Here is an 8,763-nt window from a genome sequence, read left to right on the forward strand (position 1 = left end):
GGGTTGAATCGGTCAATGAGACCTCCGATGGGAATTCTGAGGCCACGAGTGCGTTTAGTGCATTTTTAAGCATATTTGCATATTTGGTTTGTGTCTAGGGGTTCTGGGATGGTTCCGGGTGTCGATTCAAAGTTTGAAAGACACCAAAAACTCTGGTGTCTGGTGACCGCTTCAGCGGTGGGGTTACCGCTGAAGCGGTGCAACTAAAGCTGTGGCTTGACCGCGAAAGCGACTGACAGACCAGATTCTTATTTAAAAGCCTTATGAAAACCCTTATTCCTCTCATTCCTTATATTACATTTCCTTAGCATCTTGGAGCGATTTGAGGAGGGTTTTGTCAAATTCTCGTGAGGGTAAGTTCCTAATCTTAATCTCGTTTATTTACCTTTTCTAAGTAAGAATTCATGGTAGTAAATCCATAGAACTTAGAGGAATAAGAGAGGGTTTTTTGGGTTTCTTTCTTGAATATGCTGTTAATTATAAAACCTTGATTTGTTAGAGGATTAAGCTTGATTAAGTATGGAGTTGATAAGTAGTAGCTATATAAACATGATTCCTTCATTGTTAGTGATCAATTTATGAGATTTAAAGTTAGGGTTTATACCGAAAATTTGGGATTTCACCTAGAATCTGAATTTGAGTACTCCATGAGTTAATCTAGTAATTGATGGGAATTGATCACCTAGAGTATTAATTTCACGTTGAGACCTATAGATTCCTAATTTCATCTTTTTAGTTCATAACCCCATTCCATAGGTTGGGATTTGGGTCTTTAATAGAAGTAAGGGTTGAACGATGTTCTTCTTAATTCTAATTTCATAATTCGGATGTGATTAGACTTCCATTATCACGAGGCTCAAAGGAAGGGAAAGACTAAGTTTTGACTATTAGAGACTTTGCTGCTAGGCTTTCCAGGTAGGTTACGGTTTACCTTATGGTGAGACTTCGATTAACGAAGCGTATATTTAGATGATATTGTTGAAGAATGCATGTAAACCTTTAGGTATAAAGTTGGGTTTGATATTACTTTACGTTGGGCCTTGTTGAATAATTTGGGGGCTAGCTGATACGCTCAAATTACCCCTTTTATTAGCGTAAAGCGGACGATGTCAAATATAGTAACCCAACAAGGCTGGGGTCGAATCCCACTGGAAATATGGCGTGAGAAGGTTACTAAAATCGTAAAATGCTTAATTTAGGTCTAATGCCTTTATCCGATGTTTTTTGTAAAGTTGACTGTTTATGACTAATTTCTAACTAAATTGCTTTGGATTGTAATTTATGGTAAAAGAAACCAAGGTTGTGCCCCCTTTAGATAAAGTGTATGATCATGGCTATTGATCTTGATATACTTCTAGTGGATCATTTGTATGGATGCACTTAACCTCTATGTTAATCTTTACTATTTCCTAATAAATAAAGATTATCTATTTCTATGATTTTCCCAAATATAAGAAAATTGATATGAAGAACGGTTAATTATGCCAAGTAAATTCTTCTTATTCCTAATTGAATTTATTAAACAAAGGGTAAAGCTTTGAGTTCTTGTTATTTATTCTTACCAAACCCTAATTATTTTCCCAAACAAATCAAGGTTAATGGCGTTAACCAATGTTTGCAACTATTAATTATGAATGAAGGATGAAGAAGAAATAAACCCTAACAATCCATTATGCGTATATCAATCACAAATCCCAATCACAAAACACTCATCATTGGGTTCACAACCCTAGTAAGGGTGTTTAGTTACTCAAGACAAAGAAAAAGAAATAATAGATTGAAGAATTCATAATTGCTTACTTTTGATGAAAAGGCGGAATTGACAATACTTGAATTGATGTTATGAATCTTCAAAACCAAGAGAGTATTTAATGTTCTAAGCCAAAAGTCAAAATATAACAACTCATAATAAATAAAACCCTGCATTGGACTATTTATAGGTTTCAAAAACGTAAAATTACAGAATTGCAACTTAGTCCCTGACAACACCAATTACGGTCCGTAATTCAAATTACGGACCGTATTTCATTTAATGACTTAGCTCTCCTGCTGACACTGGACAAAATCTTCATCAAGTTTTACGGACCGTAATTTGAATTACAATCCGTAATTGTCTCGCCGTAATCCTTCATCCAAAAACTTGCCTTTCTATTTTCTGCGACATTGAAATTTACGTTTTGAATTACGGTCCGTAATTTGAATTACGGACCGTAATAGTTTTCCGTAAAAGTCGACCTTCTTTTCTGTACCTTCTATTTCAGCTTATCATTCATTACTATCCAAGATTACGGACTGTAATTGAAATTACTGTCAGTAATTCTTCACCAAGGCTAATTCTACAACTTTCCAGATTTTGTCCTTGTAGATGCTTATCTTCCTGCAACAACACTAAAACACATTAAAATGACATTGACTTGCTTAAAAATAAGTAAAACTTAAGATAAAAAAGCATTGAATGTGCCATAATTTCACAAAGACATCAACTGTCACACCCTTAATCCGGTAGGGTGTGATGGGCACCCGACCCTTGCCTAGGGCCGAGCGAACCCGCTGACTTTCGTAATACTCGTAGCCATACTGGGCCCTTAACCAAAACATGAGTACATAATGAAGGTTTTTCAGAAAACAAACAAGCTTTACGCTTTTTCGAATCAAATAAAATTTCCAACTTATAATACAAAGCATAATAATACATCGGCTTACATAGCCTCTTACATGACCGACACCTTATGCCCACGACACTGTCTGCAAAGTCTCTAACACAGAACACGAAACCGTAACATAATAATCTGACTCGGCAGCACTCCGGAGAAAATGGAGCTCGCCAATCCCACCGGAACATCTTAACGCTAATATCTTCTCACACTCGGGTGTACACCGGGGGCATGAGACGCAGCCCCCGAAGAAAGGGGGTCAGTACGGAATATGTACTGAGTATGTAAAGCATGGAATACATTAAACAGAATCAGAACCGGACTGAGTACAAAACAGATATAACCATCAGAAATCATAGACTTGCCTTTAAAACATATCTCGTACATATACATATACATATAGCGTGTCCCGGCCCTCTAGCGAGGGACTCGGTGGGTAAAATCATATCATCATCATATCATCGAACATATATACCGTACCCGGCCCTCTAGCGAGGGACTCGGTGAATAAGGTCATATAGTCATCGTATCATATTCTCATGTCATCATATCACATCATCATATATATACATATACCGTACCCGGCCCTCTAGCGAGGGACTCGGTGAAGTGATCATATACCGTGCCCGGCCCTCTAGTGAGGGACTCGATCGTACCCGGCCCTTTCGGGACTCGGTGGATAACGTACCCGGCCCTTTCGGGACTCGGTGGAATCATCATATGTATACCGTACCCGGCCCTCTAGTTCGGGACTCAGTCATACCCGGCCCTTTCGGGACTCGGTGAAATATCATATTAACTGTTCACGAATACGTACCCGGCCCGGGACTCGGTGAATGATGTCATAGTAGGCACGAGCAGAGTAATAAGAAGCCACATACACATACACATAATTCATCTTTGAAGCTCAACAAATAAGTAACAGATCAATGCTCGTGTCACAGAATCATAGTCACATTAAGTTCCTTCCAAATGTTGCTCAGGAACATGTCAAATAGGGCTTCGGAAATCATAGTTACGTATTAAAATCATATGCATACGAATTCTTATTTCATACATTTACACAGATTCCATAGAATCAATCAAAACGGACTATCATTTAATAACCGAGCCAATGGTCATAGTCAAGTCCAGTTTCTGTCAATTATTACTCGGGACATGTCAAATAGAATGTTAGCCAACATAGTTACGTATCGGAATCATATACATACGATTTCTCATTTCAAACTTAACAGATAAGTGAGTAATCATATTCGGAAGTTGGGTTGTTAACCATGTTAAGTCCTTTTAACAAGTTGCTAGAACTATACAAGGGAACGTCTTGCGGGCCCACGGACAAGTACTCAACCGATCCGGGCCCGCTCATGGAAGTTAAGATCATCATACGCTACCGAACCTCCTACGGGCATACCAAAGCGATCCGAGCCTTCCTACGGAAGTTACGGGCGTTCGTAGTTACCGACCCCTTTTCGAACATAATCTTTTATGCACATTCATATTTGATCACACAAAGGGCATAAGAATCATAATTTGACTACATTATGAATACAGATATCGAGAAGCAAGTAAGAATCATAGGCATGCTCGGATCGTAGGAGTAGAATTACCTCGGGGACCATATCATAGCTTAGTTAACTAAGACATGCCAAAGAAAGAAAGGTGAGCTTTACATACCTTGGCCGCCTCCTAAGCTAATCCAAACTTACACCTCGGCTTCTCACGATCCACGATAATGTCATTAGATGTCCGACATTAGCCATAGACATTGAAGAACCCAATTCCAAGACATCACTTTGTCTACAAAAATTTCGGCAAAGATCTCCCTTATAAATCCAAAGAACCCCGAGATTTCCACTCGGCCAAATAAACAACAACCAAACCAACATCCATCCGAACAATGTCCATAAGTGACTCAAAACGCATTCAACCATTAATAATCCCTTTCTACACAATTCGACAACATTGAATTACATTCAATTCAGCTACATACTTTCAAGCTAACATCGACATTCACATATTCATTTATTAATCCGAGATCATTCAAGCACTATTCAAGAACACTTCGAACAATCCATAAAGTATTCAAATCAGCCCATCCAATACACAAGGGAACCCGAAACCTTCTAAGTGCAAGGAGACATCAACAACACATTTATTTTCATCCAAACTCATAAACTACATCAACAATCCACACGTTTATAACATTATTTCCATAAATTCAAGAACTACATTAGAATCGCATTATATTCCAAATCAGCCCACAACAATCTTATCTTCAATTTGAATCATCAAACACTCATTTTCATCATAGAATCTACACCATAATCAACCAAGAACACTAAATCAATTTCATTCATTCTTCCTACACCAACCACCCATACTCACGGCTACACCCCCAACATGCAAGGTTTCATGAGTTTCATCTATTTCAACACATTACAACATCCAACATGCTAAACAATTTTAATCCATCACCCTATACAACACACACTTACACACGGCCAACCCACACACACGGCTACAATATCAACACTCCACTTTCATGAATTTCATTCACCTCCACACCTCACAACATCCCCAAACCATGCATAACATATGAAAAACAAGTTTGAACCTTACCTTTTCCTTCCATTCCTCTTCTCGGCTAGAAGTAGTTCTAGCAACAACGAATGGTCTTCTCGCTCCCACAACTACTCCACGTCGACGAGGGCCTTCCAATTAGTAGCGAATCAAGGAGAAAATAATTTTTCTCTTTTAATTTCCATGGGTCATGTTCGGCCATCCCATGGCCGAACACCCTCTCTCTCTCTCTTTTCTTTCCTTTTTCTTTTCTTTCTCTTGATTTCTCTAGAACTTAAAATGATGAATTGCCTTCTTCTTTCATGACTTGCACACACACACACACACACACACACACACACACACACACACACACACACACACACATATATATATATATATATATATATATATATATATATATATATATATATATATATATATATATATTTAGGTGCACATGGCTGGTCATGTGCACCCTTTTTCTCTTTTTTTTTTCTTTTTCTTTCTCTCCAATTTTCTAGAAATTTCTTAAATTTTAAAAGATGAGTTCTCCCTTGTCATCTTTTCCCACAAATGTGTTTTTGGCCACTAAAGCATAAGATGAACACATGTTTTATTGCATGGCTTGCAACAAGTGGCCAAGGCATAAGTAGGGCCCACGGCCACAATGGCTTCTCCAAGAAGTCATGAATTAATAGAAATTTCTAAATTTCAAGTTTGCCCTTAATATTCCATGCCAAATATTATAAGCGACTTGCGCATTCAAACAACACCGAAAAAAAATGGCCTTGCCCTTAACTTCCCGCGATTTGCTCGGCATGTCCCATCGTACAAAATGCGGGATATAACATCAACATCCCCAACTTAACATCTTTGCTTGTCCTCAAGCAAGTCATACAACATGATGAGTCAATCTGACATCTAGATATAACAGAGTACTAATGTCTACAACGGTTTTAACTTAGAACTACGGGTATGCATTTTTGTCACAAATAACCACCTTAACTTTCAAAAGCAGAACACGACTCATACTCAGGACACTACAACTCACAGTGAAGTTTCGATCCATGTCATAACATTCTCAGAAGCATCAATATACACACAAATGTTGCTTTTTAGGAAGTGCTCATAATTTCATCCGAATGCCCTAACATAGGCCAAAGAATGAACCTCACACATATGTGCAACACAATAGGGACTAAGACAAAGGAGAAGAGAAGTCACTCACTCTCACAAAGAAATTCACAGATTGTACTTGCACATACCATAGGCTTGCCCTCGTTTTCAATATTCTCATCTTTGGACATCTTAGTTATGATCACTCTAGGACTTTGTAGGGTTGTAATGTAGGCTTCGGGACGGGTAGGATACATATTTTGTCAGTAGTGGCTCGCCCTCCTTGAACACTACACTTTTTCTTCTATTTTATTCACCGTTCTTACTTCGCTTCTTTAATTTATCCTATAGGGTCGGTGTGACTTTATTGGACTAACACTAATAAAAAGAAAAATCTTTTCAGATTTTCCAGATTTTTTTTTAATACTATGCTTATCAACACCGAACCCTATACCATATAACTTCGCTTCCACCCTCAACTTAGGCTTTTAGCTTCATTCTCCACAGAATTCACCCAACACCACCTACTTATGCATTTTTCACACTCATAATGTCAAGGAGGGACTTTGGTGCAAAAAATGGGATTATTCAAAGAAAGGGTTCAGGCTCGTTAACGGCTAGTCAAAGAAAATAGGTCACATAGGCTCAAAATGGGTAACTAGGGATCATTGTCCATTATGTAGGGACAAAAGCATTTAGAAAGGGTTTCCAATTACACAAAGACGGCCTAGGCTCATTTCACAACCAATACACCCTTAGAATGCAAACAGGACTACTCGGGCAAGTTCTAGATTGCAAGCACAATAAGTTAACGAAACTAAAACTCACAACACACAATGGCAACGGAACTCAGCTTAACACAACATCCCAAGCAATTATTTATCATACTTAATACTCTCATAATTATCATGTCATGAAAAGAACCAATCACGTCAATTCATAGTTATTCCTAAGTATTCATCAAAAAAAATTCAGGGGTTCCATTTTTTTTTCTTTTACATAAAACATCTTTCCAAAAGAAAAATTAACATGCCGTAAGTTACTAAAGTACTACCATTTAAGCCAAAACTACTCTATTCTACCTAAACAACCTAAACATGCTAGCTTTGACAACAAAAACCCCTCAAGAAAAGAACTCTGGAAAAGAAAAGCCGAGGGGGGGTTCCTAAACACATATTTACAATCCCACCCCCAACACAAAAATCAAGCACTGTCCTCAGTGCGTCAATTATAAGGTTAAGGGAAGGGAGTTGTACCTGGGAGCCCTAGGCGCTGTGCTCATCCCGAGCAGGCTCTATAGCAGCTGGGTCATCTGTTAGGGAACGACTGGATGAACCTGAATCCTGGGACGCCTCCATCCGAGAAATGCGAATGGCTTGTTTCACCTGTCTCTACTCCTCTCGGCGCAACCTTTGGTCCCGTTGTAGTGGGTCCTCCTCTGATGGATCCATCTCATACCGTTTTCTCTTGCCTTTCATTAGTGCATGGGACTCGTCCCCATCCTCTTCCTCAGAGTCGAGCAAATTTGTAACCGGGATGTCCAAATATAAGTTAATCTGTGGGGCAGGAACTGGCTCTTCGACTCTCTCTTGTGCCTTCAGCACCTCAAAGTCGGCCTTCAACTTGGCCAATTCATTTCTCAATGTTGGTGAACCACCTCCGGGTGCGGCCTTCTCTAACTCAACCAGTCTCATCTCGAACCCATCTAATCTGGGCTAGAAGACCTTGTGAGCCTATTGATATTCTTCTCTAATCTCTGCCTTGGCTTCTCTGATTTGTTTTGCCACCGGAGGCTTAATCTGGGTCATAATCACACCAACCTGCTTTTTCGCCTTTAGTGTTCTGAAGGCTATCTCGCGATAATTAGCTCTGGAGAAATTCAGCAAATCTGCATCTTAAGCTGCTGTTCGTGGTGGAACAGACAAAGTAGTGGCACCCGCAGAAGTCGGGGGCGCGGCAGTAGGTGGTGGCGGCGGCATAGCAGTAGCTGCAGCTGTGGCATCAACAGGCATTGAACTCGCGTCAGCGGAAGTGGCATCAATAGCAGTGGTAGTAGCATCAACGTTCACCGGAACCAAGTCAACAGCGTGGCAAAAATCGGTAGCGTAGCCGTGGGCGGCACGCATTACAGCGCCTATGGGAATAGTCTACTCAGGGGTAGCAACCTGCTTAGTATGGCTCGAACTCAACTCAAACTGAGTCTCATCGTCATCACCGGGCTACTCTAACCCAGCATCATCCTTCTCTCCCTTCTTAATCAACCTCCAGTCTCCTACATGAGCTGCTCTGGTAGTATGGTCTATCTCGGGAATAGGTGGTACTAACACTCTCCGACATAGTTTTGTGATGAGAAACGGGAATACCATGGAGGACCCATGCTGGTGCGCTCTTCCTCGAATCTCCTCACTAATCAGACGCCCCAGGTTCACAG

The sequence above is a fragment of the Lycium ferocissimum genome, chromosome 8 (assembly GCF_029784015.1).
Source record: "Lycium ferocissimum isolate CSIRO_LF1 chromosome 8, AGI_CSIRO_Lferr_CH_V1, whole genome shotgun sequence".
Classification (NCBI taxonomy): Eukaryota; Viridiplantae; Streptophyta; class Magnoliopsida; order Solanales; family Solanaceae; genus Lycium; species Lycium ferocissimum.